Source organism: Oreochromis niloticus, linkage group LG23 (assembly GCF_001858045.2).
Source record: "Oreochromis niloticus isolate F11D_XX linkage group LG23, O_niloticus_UMD_NMBU, whole genome shotgun sequence".
Lineage (NCBI taxonomy): Eukaryota > Metazoa > Chordata > Actinopteri > Cichliformes > Cichlidae > Oreochromis > Oreochromis niloticus.
In genome coordinates this window covers 21,668,368-21,689,430 of record NC_031986.2, presented here as the reverse complement: position 1 = coordinate 21,689,430, position 21,063 = coordinate 21,668,368, and the positions used below count along the sequence as shown (strand labels likewise).

At 40.9% G+C, this 21,063-nt stretch overlaps 1 long non-coding RNA gene and 1 other non-coding gene across 4 annotated transcripts; one reads left to right on the top strand and one right to left on the bottom strand.

The window, feature by feature from the left end:
- The first annotated feature begins 1,922 nt into the window (after nucleotides 1–1,922).
- On the top strand, nucleotides 1,923–4,529 carry LOC102080490 (uncharacterized). Of its 3 annotated transcripts, none has more exons than XR_003216502.1 (3): nucleotides 1,923–2,165; nucleotides 3,985–4,100; nucleotides 4,335–4,529. It is a non-coding gene; the product is annotated as an uncharacterized LOC102080490 (long non-coding RNA). The 3 variants fall into 3 exon arrangements; XR_003216501.1 differs by having other exon boundaries at nucleotides 1,923–2,239; XR_266901.4 differs by lacking the exon at nucleotides 1,923–2,165 and adding an exon at nucleotides 2,975–3,395.
- Nucleotides 4,530–19,118: 14,589 nt separating this feature from the next.
- On the bottom strand, nucleotides 19,119–19,191 carry trnar-ccu (transfer RNA arginine (anticodon CCU)). The gene has a single exon. It is a non-coding gene; the product is annotated as a tRNA-Arg (tRNA).
- Between the last annotated feature and the right edge of the window lie 1,872 nt (nucleotides 19,192–21,063).

Below are 21,063 nucleotides of genomic sequence, written 5' to 3'. Positions count from 1 at the left end.
CACTGCCAGAGAATTCCTGTTTCTTTAAACTATGGAAGTTTAAACAAACCGTTCAGGAAGAGGTCACTCATTCATACGCGTTAAGAAAAACTGGAATCCTTTCACTGCTCTCCTGTGCTGCCCTCAGCTTCCCTTTGCTGTCTCATGTCATCTCTGATGAGGTCTATCAGCTCATCCCTTTGCCCACCTCTTGTAGATGGCTGACTCCCTCCTCATTTTCTTCTTCGTCCCTTTCCTCTTGGTCACCCACTGCTGCGCTTGGCCCTGAAGTGTCCTTAGGGATAGAGGTAACTAGGAAAGGAGGCCTAGTTGAGGGCCTCTGGAAGCTGCTTCATGTTTTCTAGCTTTTCAATAAATGATCTTAGGAACTTATCACACACTTCAGCAGAGATGGTGCAGACAGAAGCTGGGACAGGGTTGACTGTGATACAGAGAAGTCTCAGGCTGTGTTTCACAGGGGTAACCATGTTTGAAAGCTAAGCAAGTCTCTTGGTTGGTTTGACTGCAGCTTAAGATTTCTCAAACAAAGAGTTTGACCCTTCACTCCAATGGGAACGGTACCAAATTTTCAGGTGAAGGCCAAACACCAACTGAGATCAGATCTTTCAATAGCTTTCACACCAGAACTCCATTATGCATGACCTGTGTGGTAATTTGTTTTTATAACACCTGAAGCATTTAATGGCACCTCGAGTGGGGACGTGACTATATTATATCTCGCCCTGGGCAATACTAAAGGCTTCCTGTGTGTAAATGAGTTGTATTAAAGACATGCCTACTATATAAAGAAATGGCAGGGACCTCACTTTTAGACACAGTAATTGTAGTTTTGCCCATAACCTCTGGGATTTGGATGAATGAATGTCGTTAACGGTTGAATCTGGAACGTCATTAAAACTGAAGGGATTGCATTTTTGAGTCAGGCCTTAAAACATGACTGCAGTGGGCAGTGACTCGAGCTCTGTGCAACACAACAGTAGTCATTTATTTCTTGGCAAAAGACAACTGAAGAGTGCATAAGGTGCGAATAAAACCCAGCTAACGCCTCATCTACGGTGGAACGATGAATCTAACTATACTGACCACAGCTTTCCCCAAGAGAGGAGGGATTCGTTTCACACCTCGTATCAAATAAGGATTTCTGGAAACACAATCTGACGTACAGTATGCTCGGCATGCAAAAGCCCTGTTTGAGATGATCAGAGGAGGTATATAACATAGTCACTGTGACCAGTGTGGGTGGTATCCAAAGTATTGAGGCGCACACTTCACAAATAATGAGACCTCCAACAGTGTGACACCCATTTCACACATGGATGGCATCTGTGATTGGGAAACATATGTTTGTATTGATGTATAATTACGAGCATTGAGTTCCTCTACTTCCTCTAAGTTGGTGGAAATGACTCCGTGGCGTGTATGATTGAGTGTGTGTGATAGAAAGACAAAGAGAACGAGGGGGAGAAAGTGTGATGGAGAAAGAGCATCAACACCCTGCTGACTGCACTCAATCACTTTCTTAATTATACAGCGCGAACGCAAGTCGCTGTCTGTCCGGAACCAAAATCACGACATATCATCTTCTGTATCACCTCCTCACTTTCCACCATCTACTGTTCAGGTGTTACGCAGGTAGCGAAGCCGGAAAAGTATAGTGATTACACAAGAGGCGTGAAGACTGACGTTTGCCTCGCCATCGCGATTGGTTGCGCGGGACTTGGGGATTCTGTTTGTCCCTCTCTTGCCCGGAGAAGAAGGTGCAGGAGAAACAAAAATAAAGAGGTGCAGAGGAGGAAACCTGAAGGATTAACAAATTCAAGGCAGAAGAAATGGGGAGAGAGGCAGAGAGATTGGAAAGGGGGAAGGGAGGCAGAAAAGGTGAGAGGGAGGGGTTGGATCGGTGGGAGCGGGGGGCGGCGTAGAGGACGACGAAATGAGACCAAATTTTCTTTGGCAATCTCCGTGTTCCTGCTGCAGGTGCTGGGGCCATTTCACTAAAGCAGGGCCAGACGCGAATGTCATTAGTTCCTGAGCCCCAGGTGAATTTGCCACAGTTCCACATGATTAACCCAGATAATTGTGTGTTGATAGCGAGCATGGTCGATGGAATACAATTTTCGGGCCCAGATTCCTAAACAAACAGCTCAGCAGCAGCAGCCACCGCGGTGAGCCAGGGAGACGGGATAACAGCAGAATACCGTCACGTACCGAGGTTTACAAAGAGACGGGGTGAGGTGAGGTGGGTAGTGGAAGGTTTTTGAGGTGGTAGGTGGGAGTCAGAGGTAAGACAGATTAAAGAAAATGTTAAATTTGTTGTTATCTGATGTAAAACTTTGAAAGAAAAAAATCCCTTGATTTTACATGAAGTCACTAAAATGTTTATGTGGACTTTTCATTGGTTAGTTATAAAAACCTATGATATAAAAACAAGGGGTTTCTTCCAAACAACTACTACCTTCATAAAAATATTTTTAAGCTTTAATGTAATTAAATTCACTCAGATATAAAATAAAATGTTCTTCATCAAATAACAATAAGGTAAGGTTAAAGGAAACACCCAAAGACTTCCGTTAAGTAACAAAGACTTAAAGCCTTTAGTCCATACAGTGCATAGTTAGCCACAAAGGACCATTTTGACTCAGGAATAAACCTTACAGCAGTTAATTAGAGTCACATAATTGCAGATAATTTTATTTCTCAAACAGGAACACTCTTTAAAAGTGCAGTCGATTTTTTTTTAACATTATTCAACAGAAGAAATTATACTGTACTTATAAATATACAGAGAATATTATGTAATTATATTTTTCAACACATTGATACACTCTCATGAACTTGTAAGTAAACCATTAACAATACATAAGAGTAATTACTTATTTTTAGTAGATTAGACATGGCCTCCAGACAGCTGAAAAGACTAAACATCAACTGATGGTTATAAGCTAGCATTATGTAAGCTAATGTTAGGTGTCCGAAAAAAATAAATAAATCACACTTTCCCTCTGGTAAACAATTTGATTACATTCTCTGATTGTATATTACAATCAGAGAATAATATGTTTATTTGCTTAGAGTATGAGTGATAATGTTATGTCCACTTCAAAGAAGGTTTGACTAATGCCAGCTAACAGCTAACACAGGCTAACAGCAGCTAACAATGGCGAAAGCAACAACGCTTAGCGACAGGAAAGTTAGTTAACTTTCTTTTGCTGCCAATATCTGGTCCTTTCTGGAAAGCTGATTCGTTCTACACATGTGAAAATGTGCATACTTCCTCTTATCCCTAAAGTTTAAAAGTAATCGTTTTCTTGCTTGTCTTGGATTAAATTTACTGGACTGTATTTGTTTACATCAGTAGTGTCTGTTGTTACAGTGAGGTCATCTGACGTTTAAAGGTTAGTTCTTGTAATTCAATAAAATCCTTTCTTTTTGTGCTTTTCCTTTCATAAATGTACAAACTCATAAAGGAGAGTTTGCATTAAATCTGCGTTTTATGTTGTTAGTTAGTGCATATCATTATTGATAAAAAGATGATATGTATGACTTTTGCTATACGAACAGATTAACTTTTTTCAAAGAGTCACTTAATTTTTATTCATGGACCACAGACTTATTTACCAAAAGAACATTTTTTTGACGCATAGTTGAAATTTTATATCCAATTGGTGTCAAAGATTAGGATAAATCTTATTAGGTTACACACGTATTTTTTAAAACAGGGATATTTTTTTGTTCACATGAATTTGTCTCCATGAAAACTAAAAAAAAAAAAAAAAAAAATGTAAAGAGCATATCCAAACAGCAGGTGAGTGATGTTGGCCAGATTTTTTTATTATTATTTTTTGTTTTCCTAAATTTGAAAACTTCTAGATTAAAATAGAAAAGCAGATTACATCGCTCCAACTTTCTTTATTTTCTTTTAATTTTTAAGTTTAATATAGTAAAAATTCTTATTTTATTAACCCTTTACTCACTCTCCCGCAGCTCGCCATCTTTACCTCAATTCGTTTCAAGGTTTTCTCATTGCTGATTGGCTCCTGGGTTTCTTTGTCCCTTAACTGAACTCACCTGAAGCACATTATATAAGAACTGCAGCTAAGGTGAGTTTCTTTTGTTCTTTATTAAACCTTTTACATCTAAGCTAATGACTTAAAGACAACCCTGTTTTCTCTTTCACAGTTTAGCAGTCCATGTGAGTCTTCCTTTGTTAAGTTAAGTTACTGTTGATGATTTAAAGGAAAATTAACCCACTGCAAAATCACTGACGGCTGTTTTCTTTGCATTCTGGCTGGATGCCCATGAGGAATTAACTTTCATCAAATCATATCTTTTAGGTCAAATGTGATTGGGTGGTAAAGCAACAACATCTTTTCCCACTTTGATGGCAGACAAAACCTCCAATTCCAGGTCAAGTAACAGCACAAAAATCAAGACTACCACGGCTCTGTGAGGTTTTTCAAATCTATTTTTCCTGCATGTGTTCACCATGGCTTTTGCTTTCAAATAAAACTTGCTGAGCGAGCATGAAAACCATGAAACCGCCTGTATTTATTCTCTGGCTTATGCGATTTACAACCCGGCGTGCACCGCTATGGAATTCATCAGCAGGGTGTGAGAATTAGCCAGAGGTGAGAGACTAACATGATGTGCTGAGTAAACACACAGAGGATACAAATACAGGTGACGAAAAGACATAAACCTGATACTGTGAGCATGCACACTGGTTTTTTTTTTATGATTAACTATATATGGCAGAGCCTGTATGTGTGAGAAGACCAAATCAGCAGACACTCATATACATACCAACTGGGAGACTTGCATATGGTTGGGGTAAGATGGATGGCGTGTCCCTGGTTTCCAAAGCAGTAATGTAATTTCCCCACAGTGCCTTCAGGTTGATGGGATATTTGGTTTGGTCAGATAGAATCTCTGCTGTTTGAATTGCTCTGGAGGGTTAAAGTGAAAATTTACTTACAGCAATAATTACAGAAAAAATTACAATAATTAAAATGTTATGTGGGCTAAATTAGGAAAAAAGGACATTTAAACTCACAGCCAGCAGTTAAACTTGGCAGAAAGACTGGAGAAGACAGAGCTAGTCGACATGATCCAGGTTAATCAGAACCTGTAGTTTTGACACCTTTTAAAAGTTAAATTAACATCGTGTAATGTGTTAATTTGATTGCTTTGGAGGTGTTAGTGCAGAGTTACTCAATCTGTTTGGCTAGGCCAACTAAATGCTAGGTGAATACATGCAGTACAAGCCAATTAGTATGATCCCTTATATGATGTCCATTAGACTGATTGGAAAAATGTGTATTTAAATGGACTGCACTTTACATTCACACTTTGACGGATGCTTCAAGGGTAACTTGGGGTTCGGTATCTTAATAATAATGGATTGCATTTATATAGCGCTTTTCGGGACCCCTCAAAGGGCTTTAACAATACCACTATTCATTCACTCTCACATTCATACACCGGTGAAGGCAAGCTACAGTTGTAGCCACAGCTGCCCTGGGGCAGACTGACAGAAGCGAGGCTGCCATATCGCGCCATCGGCCCCTCTGGCCAACACCAGTAGGCGGTAGGTGAAGTGTCTTGCCCAAGGACACAATGACCGAGACTGTTCGAGCCGGGGCTCGAACCCGCAACCTTCCGATTACAAGACGAACACCCAAGTCTTGAGCCACGATCGCACCTTACCCATGGATGCTTCGATCTGCAGACTGGTGGACCTGGGGAGTAGTACTACATGTCAACAGTTGGATATATTCAAACTAAACACGTGTATTAGTCATTTGTTTCTACTGTCTGAAAAGATCGATGCAAGCAATCCTGAATGAGATAAAGAAGGGTATCTGAGGTAAATGGGTCAGTTTGATTTGCTATTATAAAGTGTGTGTAATCACAAATGTTGCACATTTACTGTTCTTTAGGATTCATCTTTAGGAAAATGTAGAATAACTATAAAATTGTGTGTATATTTTTGTAAATCAGCAGATTAAATCAGATCAGAATGATGGAGACTATAGATCAGATGCTACCCATCATCTGGCACCCAACACAGAGACAGCATAGGCAGATGGGTCAGGAAAGAGTTAACTATTAGCAGCTGTGCCATGCTACTGTCTTGGATGCTTACCTGGTTAGTGATTGGAGTGTGGGATAGCAGTGTAGGAGCAGTCCTAAAACTACCAGGCTCTAAAACGTGGTCTGAGACTTGGAAACTTGGCTGCTACCTCTGAGATGTTCTACCAATATTTAACGAACATGTATAGTTTAGACTGTTTGCCGGCGTCTGCTTTGCAAGCATTCTGTCAAGTGGGCCAGAGGCCTGTACCAGAACTGGACTCAAGTACGGGATGAAGTGCGGAGGCAGAACAGTTGAACTAAGAAGCTTTTATTTACCACGACACAGGGCAGACAAGGAGAAACAAAACGTAGAACCTTGGCGTGGCATGACACACAATATAATATAAAACCTAGAAACTTGACTTGATACACAATACAATACAAGGTAGAGAATTCTAGTGTGGCAGCCCGAGGTACATTACATAAGCGGTGACTGGTGGCGTGGTGCTCGTGGAGTGCAGAGAGAGAGAGAGAAAAGGTGTTAGTGGGTGCATGGGTTGGGCCAGAGATTCTAGTGGATACTGAGATGGAGTGGCTTACTTGGGCAGAAGGACGCTGAGGCTTGGAGGGGGAGGCAGAGGTCCGGGTGTCTGGCAGAGGAGTGTTAAGAAGGTCTGATCTGAGGTTTCCAGAACTCTGCGTGGGTGGTGATGGCAGGAGGGCAGGCAGGTTAATGCGGTTGGTGATACTCCCTGGAGTGTGGCTGAAAATTTTTAGGGGTTCGTAACCAGAATCCAAAAGGTGACTCTCAGTAGTGGTGTCGTGGTGTAACGGACTGGCGGAGCAAAGAAAACAAGGTAAGCATACAAGAACTTGGATGTTCAGCTAGAGTTTGAGCCTGTTACCAACTTAGGTGGGTTGACGAACTGGCGGTGAGGTGAAAGGGAAGCTGGCCATAAATACCCTCCGTTGATTGCCAAGAATTAACTCCAGGTGCGTTGTCCGGGTGAGACCATGACACAGTCAGGATGTTAGAAACAAACCAAAGCCCCAGGCACACAGGCTTTAGAGGCCCATCTGGTACCTCATTGGCAATCCAAACTCCTGGGGCTTGAGGATACCTCACCATACTCACACACCTGAAGAGCTTTAAATCAGATCTGTCTGGTAGCTGGACATTACTGTAAGTCCTTGTCTTTTGTCCAAAGAACTGTGTGCTCAGAAACAACACATGCAGGGCATACTTGTTACCTGAGTAGTGTAACTAACTGTGGACCCTTGCTGAACCCTTGCCTAAACCAAACGTGTTTTACAGTAGTAAATGTTGTGAGCTGCATACGGGGACTTAGTCTCCAGACATTGAATTTAGTTAAACTGTGATTATTATATATTTTTTTAGTAAGCATGTTCAGGGAAAGGCATACTTTCTTGGCTAATGCAGCTTTAAAACATAGATTACTTTCATTTAACCTGTCACCTCCTGGTGGACTTACCTTTAGAGAAGTAAAATGAATGAATGCTTCTGTGAACAAAAGCCTCGGCTCAGTCACATCGATACTAAATACAAAACCCTGCTGTTGCATCATGTGAAAAAAAGGAAAAAAGAAAAGAAAATTCAACCTGTTAGATGCTGACAACACCTGTTTTTATGAGAAGTATGCACCTTTAATCTTGTTTTTAGGCACATGCGTGAAGCCTTGAGTCCCAGGAATACGGTGCCGTAGTCTGCCAAGTGAATTTGTAAAACACCATCAAAGAAGAGGATGAGGTGAAAGAAACACTGGGGTTTGTGTTCCCACCAGCAGAGAGATAAAACAAGTCATGGAGCCAGGTGTGGATAGAAGGAGTAAAAGACAGAGAGATGGCAACGAGGAGAGGAGAGAAAGGAAGAAAGGAAGCATAGACAGCCAGTCTCCCTGGTGCATTCTGGGAGTTGAACCTGGCAGGAGAAATTAGCAGCGTTCGCACTAAGTGAAAGGGATAATCCCTCTCTGACGGAGAGGAGAGGAAGGGAGGGGGGGAGAGCCATGCAGTGCAGCAATGATCCCTCCTGTGTTCCTCTGATTTTAGGTTCCAGGTTTATTTGTTAAGAGGATAAGCCCTTCTTCTGTATGCAAACCTCAGAGGCGAGAGGTTCGCTGTCACTCCTATGCCAAGACGATGCTGATTTGAGGATGCCATGATACTGGCTGCAGGCCCGGGCAAGAAATTCACTGGAGCTGAGCGTGGCTACAGGTGGGGTGAGATCCCCAACAAAATATGACTTCATGGTAACTCAGAGCTAACAAGGAGGATGGAGCAGTTCCTTCCCAGGTAGCAACAAATGTTTGGCTCAGATGTGGCACACATTTCCTCACAAATTTGAATCCCATGCCATAAAACAAAACAGAATTTTCCAGTGATTTGGACCACTGCCTGCTATTTTGATTTTCAAAAATGTTGGTTGTGGGATCAATAAAGTATCTATCTAATTTGCAAAATGAATGAAGTGCTAGCCATAGCGCTTTAGTTCTACTACTAGAGTGTAGAAACCATGTTTAGCAATGGAACCAAACTTCTTAGCTTGAATTGTGTGCTTCGATGATACCAACAGTCATTTTAGGAGTAATGTTTGTCGAGGAACGAACTATCTTCCCTTAAAAACATTGTACCTCATTGAATTTTCATCCAGTTTTCAAATACCCTTTGAGTTTTCCCCCTTTGAGTTGACTCCCACATCAATTGGTTCTTGGCAGACATGGAAAGCAATGAAGTGCATATACTTACTGTACTTGAGTAGAATTTTCAGCTATCTGCACCTTTGTTGAGTATTTTCTGATTTATTTTTCTGGCAAATTTTTACTGCTACTTCTTGAATTTGAACACAGACACAGACTTTTCTATTTCTACTTCCTACTCCTCCAGTTCTGCTCAGAAGAGTGGTCAAATACGGCACTTTTGATGTCTACCAAAAGTATCTGGCTGAGATCCAACTTGCTAGGGGACATTTAACCAAATATTAATGGAGGTTTATGCATATGTTCGAACCTATGTATACCGTTGACCCTGTATAGAATAGAGAAAATCCAGAATAAATTCAAATTCATCTACCCAATCTTTTTTTTTTAACGTCATTCTAGATGCGTGCTGTGCCATCATTCCACCCTGGAAAAAGACTTTATTAAAAACCCCAATTTACCCTGACATTCATACCCATGATGAGTGGATGTGAACTTTAGACCACAACTGTATGTCTTTCTCTTGTTTTTACACAATTAACTGGAGGTAGGTTTTCAGATCTGTCAAAGACATGTCGACAAACTAGGAAATAAACCCCGAGGATTTTAACTAAACTACAAAAATATTATACTTTTGCTTAAAACTCAGATACAGTGTTTTTGATTGAAATGCCCAGCCCTACTGAGTATAGGTTGAATTGGAAAAAGAAATCCCTACAAATCCCTTAGTTTATCTCCAAAAAAAGTTAGACAAAAAGGGAACACAGTAGCTCACTTTTTGTCCTTTAAAATAACTAAGCTAAAAGCAGCCCACAAATGCTCTACATGTTTTTTTTTCCTCATGTATCTCCTGAAATCTGTATTCACCTAACCGTAGGAGGACTGATCTTAAATCACTTCCATCTCCGTGTAATCTTCTTTATTCTCCACAAAGATGTGAAGTCGCCAAACAAAGGCGAGCATCAAAAGAAGCATACTGGGAGCGACTGTGTTCAAAAGGATTCATATACAGGAAGATGAGCATCAGTAAGATGCACAAGGCCACCAGCTGTTCTTTGCCTCTGTAAATGCCCAAAAATGTCAGATTTGGACAGGCTTAAAAGATGAGGGGAAAAGCCCTCCTTTTCATGTACATCCCACTTACTCAGTGGTGATTGAGTGATATCAAAGACCCAAGGACTCCTACACAGACACACACATACACACTTTATAAACAGATTTCACTCTTCAAAAGTGTTTTTCACTGGATAGCACAGAAGAAATGGGAAGCCACTGTATAAATTATACGACAAGAGAGAAGCACTAATGAAAAATGAATGCACTGCTTGGCAAACACAATCTATTGAAACTGAAAGAGCGTATCAATTGCATAAGTATGTTTCTCTCCATTGTTTTTTTTTTATTCTGTTAAGAAAGTAATGACACCAGAAGCAGCGCAGTTAAGTATCTCAGGATGTGTTTGTATCCATGTCTGCTCTTGATCACCGCCACATCGGTTCTGTACTCGTAGAAAGTTTGTTAAATGTGCTTATCCACCCAGATGGAACAATTATTCAGTGGAAATTGTGTTGAAATAACAAATGATTATGAAAGCAGTTACACTTCCTTCCCCTCAACTTCAAATTTATGGTCCGAATGCCCGCCCGATGGGAGAGATGTTTACTCTGTATCAAAGCCTGCAAGTCTTCTCCACTCGTGTGAAATGGCGAGTGAGTGAAATAAGGTTTTAATGGATGAGACAAAACTGCTTTATCACTGAGAATGACCACCTGTTTTTCTTTTCTTTTAGCAGGAAGTTCAAACTTATACGAAGCACATTAGCAAACAGTGACTTATGTATGGCTTTATATTAGCATGCCACATATTATAAAAGATAACACATACACATTTGGGAACGATCTGAGCCCAAGCTCAGTTATGGCTCAGGGAGTTTGGCCAAATGTGACCCAAGATTTTCAGTACTTGGGTTACGCCACATGTGGATGGGAGCTATATAAGATGGAGGTGTGGAAATGAAGAATGAGACTCTAAGAGATCCACAGATGTGGGCCACATTTCTGCCAAACATTGAATATTATATCAAGGTTCAACCTTCTGTAAGACTAAAAGTTTATGTTTCTCAAAAATAGACTCACTGACTCTATCTTTTCTCCATGTGCTACCATCTTGTTCCAAAACAAATACTACTGCAAAACATCAGTATTAGAGCATATCACTGTAATGATAACAGCTGCGACCAAATATAGGCTTAGAAAACACTACAGAGATTTCTTTATTTGGATTAAGGTGGAACAAGGTGGTGGAAAACAAAAATTTGGGAGTTACTGCAAAGCAAATCTGGGGTCATGCTAGATATGATAGATGGAGGATCATGCATCAATATGGAAAAGGGGTTTTAAAATGCTCTAATAGTACTAGTATTTTAGATGCCTTAAATTATAAATACAGTAGTATGAAGATAGTCTACAGATGTGAACTAAAAGATTTTAAAACCTAAATATTAAATCTGGCTACGGTATCTTAACACTAGTGTAAACATATTGCATTGCTAGTGATCAAATCTATTTTGACATTTGGAGGACCTATTTGAGGTTTTAGATCTACAACTTCTGGAGTTGTTTGTTCATGCAGGGCTGCTGAGTGTATTTAAGTGTTTTTCTGAGTGCACAGTGAAGCTGTGTTTGTCCCATCCACCGTTTTTTTCTCTCCCTGCAAGCGCTCACCGATGAACATCCTTGGGCTAACGAGCGCCTCATCGATTCGTTCAGGACATGGAGAGATAAGAGAACAAACAGGTTGAGAGCTAAGAGATGCGGCGGGGGGATGGTGGGGTAAAGAGACAGAGAAAATGAGGCAAGAAGAAAAAGAGCAGAAAGAACAAGATATTCAGACAGTCTTTGCCTTCATCATGTTGTAGGAGTAAAAGGTCTTCGGGTTCGTTCCACCTGCAAATCATTTCCTAAGGAGATCAGGATGAAACACCTTATTATGTGTTAAATGTCATGGCAGTGTCATTAACAGGCTGCTCACTTGTTTGACTGAACAATGATTCACCCGGCTGGAACGGTTCCTGGTGACACCAAAGTGTGGTGTTCATGTCACATTACCGCTGTACCTGTGAGCAGCATTCATGCTGCTGATAAGTTCCTAATGATATCATCTCTCTTCATCTGCAGGGAAGCCTCTCGCTAACAGTGTGCCAAAAGGGGATCAAACTTTTTATTTCAGCACTTTGTCGCATGGTTAGAGAAAGTGAAAACAAGATAAAGGCAGGCAGGACTTTGGATTGTTCTGTTTATAAGTTCTGCTAAGGTTTCAGCTGTGGGGGAGGTGGGGAAAGATGATTTTGATAGAAAGGCTATTGCATTATGACTGTACTCCATAACAGCCACAGCATATTTCTACTACTCTTTTTATAACAAATATATTTTTGTAGAAACTATATTTTAATATAATGACTAATATCAACATAATAGATCTAGAAATAAAAAAATGGATATATTATCAGTTATATTTTTTGCATTGTTTTATCCCTTTAACCCATAAGTCACCTCAAAAACTCTGGTCACCATTCTGCATTGGGTAGTGAGTATAATCAGAGAGCAGGCTGGATCCACTCTGCAGTTTTTTCCTGTCTGTTGAAGGCTGGTAGTCTGCTGTTTAGCTCAGCTGTCAATGCTGCGTGCGAAATGTCCATGTTTGTCTTCTCTGGAGGAGGCTGTAATACTTTGTGAAAGGAGTCTGATACATGTCGATGAGTCAGAGTTGTTGAGGATATCCTGAATGTTTGTGTCAGTAAGCCCTCCTGTTTTTGCTCCTGTTAACTACTATTAGCCTCTGTTAGCTGCTATTAACCTCTGTGAGCTGCTGTTAGCTGATGTGAGTGAAACTTTCTTTGAAGTGGCTCTAGTATTGTTGGACTCTCACCTTTAGTGAATAAACTCTTACACCATCTGAGAATGTAATCAAACCGTTTGTCAGTGGAAAGGCTGATTTTTGTAGGAGTCTGAAAACTAACATTAGCTGGCATCTTGTAAGTAAAATTTTAGTTATAGAGCACCTTTCGAGACACATCACAAAGTGCTTCACAAAGAAATATGAAGGCATTTAAAACAAAACAGACAAAAAGTTAACCGTACGCAATTCCAAAAAGATGACTTTTAGTTGCTTTCTAAAAGAGACTGCTGAGTCCACAGTCTGGAGGCCAGACTGGCAAAAGCTCTCTCTCCCTTAGTTCTCAGCCTCGTATGCTGTGTAACAAGTAGGCCCTGATCACATGACCTCAGGGACCTGCTGCAGCAGTTTATAACCAGCTGCTGCACGTTTTTATACGTTTGAGCCCTGACTTCAGTTCAGGAGATGAGGCTTGAGGTGGCACCGATGGCGTTTTCTCCTTCCTTTTCATTCTTTGGTGAAGGGGACCCCTTCTTACATAGATATGATCCTGCATGACTCTATCTTTAACTATATAAAAAGATGTAAAAGAAATCACAAACCACTTCCAGTGTCTGGTGAAAGCAGAGAAAGACTGCAGAGGAGAAGGCAGCTCCTTTCAACATAAGCCCCAACAACCACTACCCAAAGGATCATTAGGGGGTCCATTGTCCCTCGTGGGGGGATACTCCCACGGGGCTTAAATCTGGGACTCTCCACCATTTGACCCTAGAACTGAACTGAAGAAACTTCTCGGTTGAGAGGTGAAAAGTCTTCAAGCAACTCAAAGAAGTCCAGACGCTTTTCTTTCCAAGCTCCTTAGACTACGATGACCTGGATGACTGAGAACCTTCACAGACATACCACTACCCAGATAATTTGGCAGTTTGTACATTGCCTGAATTAAAGTTTATGGCCTGAGAAAACACTAGTTCTTATACCCGTGTATTTCTGTGCTACTTGAGCACTCATTCACCCAATCAGCTTTTTCTCATCCTAATAACCTTTTAACCCAACATTCACACACTTGCACTCCAACTGATACAGTAGGTACAACTTGGGGTTCAATCTCTTGCCCAAGGATACCTTGACATTTAGTCTAGAGGAACCAGCGATCGAACCACCAACCTGGACGATGTGCTCTATCTCCTGAACCACAGCCACCCCTTACTGCCCTGTGCTACCACTGAATACCTCAACATTTTTATTGGCTTTAATGGATTTTACCCTCCAGCAGATTTCTCAGTCCTTGGTCAACTTTGACTTATGATTTTACGCTGTGCACTAACTACAATGCACTTTGATTTATAAATCACATTAAAGACCGCAGTTGTGTTCCGGCAAACATTTTGCAGTTGAGTGACTGTAATTTGAATGGCCATTCATGACAAATCATCATATCAACAAAAAGTGTGGTATTACCTAGCCATCTGTTTGCCCAGATGTCCATCAGAAGCACAGATTGTTGTTGTTGGGCTCAGTTTTAATCAAGAATACTGTACAAATCAAATTTTCATGCAGTGCATGAGGACACAAGAACACGATTTACATAAAAATTGCATAAAAATATGTTTTTCCATCCAGCCATCTTCTTCTGCTTATACAGTTCAGGGCCATGGCAGTGCTGGGGCCTATTCCAGCTGCCATAGGTACAACCTATCTGTAACAACCTACCTATCTGTCATAGGTACCCTCTCTGGTCATCCACTTGATAACCATTGCCCCTTTTGTGATATTTTTTTGGCTAAAGCCATTGTTCCAACTGTGTTTGCTGGGTTTGTAGGTTTGAAGTGACCCAACACAACAACATATTGCCACAAAGTTAGGCAATGCCCTTGTCTTCAGGTGATTTGAAATGGTGACATTTTATGTTATTTATATTTGACTTTGTTTCTTATATTCCCAGTGATATGTTCGAGGGAAAATAAGTCTTAGTTTGGGTTTGTACTGTTAATTGCTATGCAGAGTTGCATAAATGTTTGACATTTAAGATATGTATTTTATAGAAACCAATACCACAAAGCTTGAAAGGAATTCAGGTTCCCGTAATAATCTTGCTGCAAAGTTTAAGTCAGATTTGACAGTGTGGTTTTCGTTGGAACTGACATGTCATTCATTTTTTTTTGACAAAACACATGGACAAAATTCACAATGTTTTTTTTTTCAAAAACAAATGATAAAAAATAAACTTTCCCTGATCTCTGAAGCATTTATTAAAGATTATTTATCCAGTTATTTATGTTAGATAGGCCATTTATTATACTTTCTAAACAGATCTGTAGTTCAAAATTTAGTATAGAGAGCTATGATGAAGGAGTTCTTGAACCAGGTCGAAACTGGACCAAATCACACCATGAAGGCACCAAATATGAACATGTTATGCAACTTGTATGATGTTAAATCTGACCGAAGTTTTTCGAAGATGCTGTTCTGTTGTAACACATGAGGAAGTTGTAGACAGTCTTCTCCAGACATTTTACTATAAAAGGTAACTTTGAGAGTCCTCTGTAATGAGAGTGATCATGTTTTTTGATGAGTGGTTGCAAACAGGCAGATTACTGTTAACTCCCACTAAAGATCAGTGACATCAGGGATGTATCCGTGGGGTGGGGTGGCACCAGCCCCCTTGAGACAACAAATAATTACATAATTACATAATAATTACTTGGGTACTATGTACTTGCACTTCATTTAAGTATTTCTATGGAATTATAAGCTACTAAACAATATATAAATAATGAAACAAAAACAATCAACAGCTGCAACATTAAGCATATATAAACATCACTAAATTAATAATTATAGCCCAATAAAATGATGTATACCATATAAAAAGTGTAAGATTACATGAGTAAATTTACTTTAGGTACTTTAAATATATATGTATTCAAGCTGTGAACTATTACTCAAAAAGAATTTTGCACTTTGCAAACAAACTATCCATTGCAAGGTTATGCAGCTCCACTTCCCACATCTGCAACAGGATGCAGGGCTGCAAATGAGCACACTTATGAACATTTTCATGATTCAATATTCTGATTTCCTGTGGTCCCCCCATGGCTCCCCATTTAAAAAAAAAAAATCCTCCAAAACGCCCCTTAGTGATATCCAACACTTCACAGAGAAAATTTGGAGGTATAGCTCATATTAACAGCTTGATGAGTGCTTTAGTCGTGCCACAGTACTTAAAAGCTCGTCCATAGTTGCATTAAAGAAGAGAAAATGATATGGCTGGGGCAGGGCATCAATAAAAGAATCAGGAACTACTATTTAGGATTTCAAGTCATTAATTTTATCCTTATAAAAGTTTAGAAATTTTAGCATTCCTCAGTCAACCACAAAATCTTATTACAACTTACAGGATTTAAAAGATGGTCCACTGTGTAAAAAGAGGCTCTGGGGCTGTGCTCATTAGTGTGAATTAGAGTAGAGCAATACTTGGCCCTTGCCTTCTTAACCTGTTCAATGAAAGCAAGCATTAATGCTTTCATTTCTTGATAATGTACCTGAAGATTATAGCGGGAATCTCTTCCAACAAAATGATTAAAAGCAAAAATCTCCAATGTATTTGTTTCATCCTTTCTCGCATTTATGTGGACTGGAATTAATTTGTACTACACCTTGTTAGAGCATGCAAAACCTGATCCTTCCATAATGCCACACACCCATCCACAAAAGGGAATTAAATCCTTTGTAAATATCAAACTAAGACCTCCCAGTCACAACAAGGACTCTCCTTGATGGCTGTCTCACAAGCATAAGCTATCAAACGAGGCGGGCTGCTTGTTTGGGGGTGGGGTGGGGGGGTGAAAGGAGGGACTAGGATGAGAGCCAATTTTTCTTAGTGTCAGCGATAAAAATCCATCTGATTGAAATTGCGGGCCATTATGATATGAGAAGTAGAGTGCTAGAGAGATGGGTAGAGACGGGGGAGAAAGAGAGAGTGGCTGCACAATTGCTGAGCTGCTCCTTTCTTTTCATTTCCAGATGAAAGCTAATTACGCGGTGTGGCGAGAAGACAGGGCGGCGTGCGCGTCGCAGGAAACGGGGAGCCGAGGTGGTTAATTGGGGTATGTGATTACACAGGGCTGTAGTTAGAGAGAATTAGGCAACAACACACTCGGCAGCACAGCTCATCATGGCGAGAGTGAGAGGAGCGGGCGATGACGCTGATATCCTCGCACTCACCTTGCCCTCAGCAGACACTCCATGAGGCCTGCAGACTGAGATTTGATTTTTAGATTTAAAAGAAGCCTGTTGGTTATAAAAATTTACTCTTTGGCTTCCATTTTTGGCACGCTGCACTTCTTAGAGGTCATTTGGCAGGGAAAAATCTTAAACAGCTTTGACTTTCAGTATATTTGATGTCTGTAGCTGCTCATGTTTATAGTTAACATTAGAGCAAAAGTATTAAACAAGCCATATGCTGAAAGAAACTTTGGATCCAGCACATACAACAGGTTTACTGTATCCTGTATGAACAAGACAATATGATACGATTGACCATTAAGGTTGTCTGGTAAAATATAAACAGGTTCAACAGTTGACAAACACCTGCAAGGCATGTCAGCAACTCAGTGCCTTTAGGAATTTAGACATGATCAAGGTGACCTGCTGAAGTTTGGAGCGAGCATCAGAATCTAGAAAAACGATGACTTAAATGAAATTGATGGTTAGTATGGTTGTTTGTGCTAGACGGGCTGGTATTTCAGAAACTGCTAATCTACTGGGATTTTTCCACACAAGCAATGTTTACAGAAATTTTTCTGAAAAAGTCCAGTAAGCAAGAATTCTCCAGGTGAGGATGGCAAAACTACTTCGAGTTGACAGAAAGGCAACTGCAACTCAAATAACCACTCATTACAACCAAGGTATGGAGAAGAGCATCATGACAGCAGCAGAAGTCCACACCGCTGCCACTCCTATCAGCTCAGACCATGAAGCTGAGGCTGCAATTCACACAGACTCATCAAAACTGGACAACTGAAGATTGGAGAAATGTTGCCTGTTTGATGAGTCTTCATTTCTGCTGCAACATTCAAATGGCAAAGTCAAAATTTGGTGTAAAAGACATGAAAACATTGATCATCCTGCCTTGTATCAACAATTCAGGCTCGTGCTGGTAGTGTAATGGTGTGAGAGACACTTTTTGGCACACTTAGAGCCCTTTAGCAACAAAGTTTAGTTTAAACAAAGACTAATTGAGTATTGTTATTGACCATGTCCATCCCTTTATGACCACAGTGTACCATCTTCTGATGGCTGCTTCCAGCAGGATAGCAAACCATGTCACAAAACTCAAATAATCTCAAACTGATTTCTTGAACATAACAATGAGTTCACCGTAATGGCCTCCACAGTCACCAGATCGCAATCCAAAAGAACACTGAGGCGATCATGGCTCAAGAGTTGGCAGTTCGTCTTGTAATTAGAAGGTTGCCAGTTCAAGCCCCGCCTCCGACAGTCTCGGTCGTTGTGTCCTCAGGCAAGACACTTCACCCGTTGCCTACTGGTGGTGGTCAGAGGGCCCGGTGGTGCCAGTGTCCGGCAGCCTCGCCTCTGTCAGTGCGCCCCAGGGCGGCTGTGGCTACAATGTAGCTTGCCATCACCAGTGTGTGGATGACTGAATGTATGTCTGTGAAGGTTCTCAGTCATCCAGGTCATCGTAGTCAAAGGAGTTTGCAAAGAAAAGCGTCTGGACTTCTTTGAGTTGCTTGAAGACGTTTCACCTCTCATCCGAGAAGCTTCTTCAGTTCTAAGGTCAAATGGCCGAGAGTCCCAGATTTAAACCCAGTGGGAGTATTCACACCTTGGCGCATGTGATTAGAGGATCACCAGGGGGTCCTTTGTCCCTCCTTGGGGGGATACTCCCACTGGGTTTAAATCTGGGACTCTCGGCCATTTGACCTTAGAACTGAAGAAGCTTCTCGGATGAGAGGTGAAACGTCTTCAAGCAACTCAAAGAAGTCCAGACGCTTTTCTTTGCAAACTCCTTTGATGACTGAATGTAGTGTAAAGCGCTTTGGGGTCCTTAGGGACTAAGTAAAAGTGCAATACAAATACAGGCCATTTACCATTTTACCATTTACCTTTGGGATGTGCAGCTTATAAATCTGTAGTAACTGTGTGATACTGTCATGTCATTATGGACCAAAATCTCTGAGGAATGTTTCCAGCAACTTGTTGAATCTGTGCCATGGAAGATCAGGAGACAAAAAGGGGTATCAACCCAGTACTAGAAATCTCATAACCAGTAAGTGCATAAAGGGAAACTTGTATTCCATTAATGACTGCAAGCAGACTGGCTAAAAGTCTTAGCAGAGGATGGTTTCAATCCATCGACCTCTGGGTTATGGGCCCAGCACGCTTCCGCTGCGCCACTCTGCTAGAAATCACCCCAGATGGGACTTGAACCCACAATCCCTGGCTTAGGAGGCCAGTGCCTTATCCATTAGGCCACTGGGGCTGCACACAGTGAAGCCAAACATGATGCATATTGTTTAGTGTACAGCTAGTACATTGTGGCTTGTGTATTTAAATAGTCTATGTTAGCAGCAGGAATAAGGGTTAGGGTTAGCAATGGACTGGTTCTTATATAGCATTTTTCTACTCTACCCGAGCACTCAAAGCTCTTTATACAACTTACATCATTCACACAATCATTTCTATCAGTGTTCATCAGAGAGCAGCTTGAGGTTTGTATCTTGCCAGCCCGTTTGGCATGAAGACTGGAGTAGCCAGCGACCAAACAACCAACCTTCTGAGTAGTAGGTGACATGTTCTACCTCCTGAGCTACAGCCACAGAGCTGCAGTGTGTGATGCTATCACGTCAATCAGGACCAAAAACTGACAAATGTTTGTAGCACCTTGATGAATGTGCCATGAAAAAGTAAGGCTGTTCTGAAGGCAAAACGGGTCCAAACTAGTCTTGTACCTAATGAAATGTCCTTGATGTTTTTTCCCCTTGACACAGCTGTTAAACCTCCTCAAACAGAATTTGTATTGGAGATGAGACATAACCGTACCTTTGCTTTTGTATGGTCAGCTCAGCTGTAGCAGAAAATGACCTACAGCATGAACCCTCTCACTGTGAGCACTATTGATGACACTTCAACGACCTGCACTCTAAATTTCACAACATTATCTCTCTGTTAGATGGTCTTTATTGATCAGCACATTATTCAGAGTGTCTCCCTCCCAGTGCATGTACACTCTTTACTTTTTTATCTTCGAGAACAAAAGAACTGGCCATGAAAAGACATTGGAAAAGTGAGTTAAAGGCTGTTACCACTCTGCTACAAAAATAAAGGGAGCATTTGACTGGGTGTCACTGGTTATAAACACAAAGGTCCTGAAAAGACATAATTATGGGAGCTGAAAAGAGGGAATTGTAACAGTAGGAACATCTGTCTTCCTATGGCATTATCTCTTACCTTCACAAGCTTTCTCTGGCATCATTCAGCTCGGGTCAATACATTTCACCTGTGAATGTCTTAGGAAGGGTCCATGTGTAAGTGAAAGGGCAGACCATCCTTCATTGTGAAAGCAATGAAACTGGAGCTGCAGCTTCCAAAATAAAGACTGATTACTACTTTTTACTGCCAGTTGTTACATTATGTGAAACAAACTTTAATGCTATGACAATTTACAGATATAACAGCCTAGAAAAATTGAACTATAGTGCCAAAAATGTTATTATTTTGTAATCTGTGGCAGTGAAGCAGGAATAACATGGGTTAAAAACTAGAGCGATTGGAAGAATCAGTGAAAGAGGTGCCTTATGCGCCATCATGATTGATCCATTTATGAAAGAAAGTGTCTAAGACCTCAGAGACACAGGCGTAGAGATCGGCCAGGGACCCCCAGACACTGACCAGTGTAATCTGTGACCAACTGGTGAGTGGTTTCTGGAGTTTGCCATTACTTAATAGGGTGAAATTGGTCATGAAGACATATACAGTGCTGCTTTAAATTCCTGGCGATTGCTTTGCTTGCCAGCAGCTTCTATGGAAGATGGCACGGTGTCTGTAAACACCTGCAAACCACTCGCTAATCCATAGTGAACTTGCGAAAAGTCCAATATGGGCTTAAATATGAATATATTTTTCTAGCAGGGGGTGTTGTTGCTGCCCTGATTTTCACCTAGCTTGAAACCATGCTAATTTATTAATACAATCTAAGTTATGCTAGCATGTAGTAAGGAGTTTTAACTCAGGCTGGCATGGACTGTAAGGTTTAGAGTCAAAGTCTGGGTTTATCCCTTTATTGCAGTCTTTTCACAGTTCCTGTTGTCTCTCTGCCATCCTTAAAAACGTCCCTATAAACAGGATTTCTAGC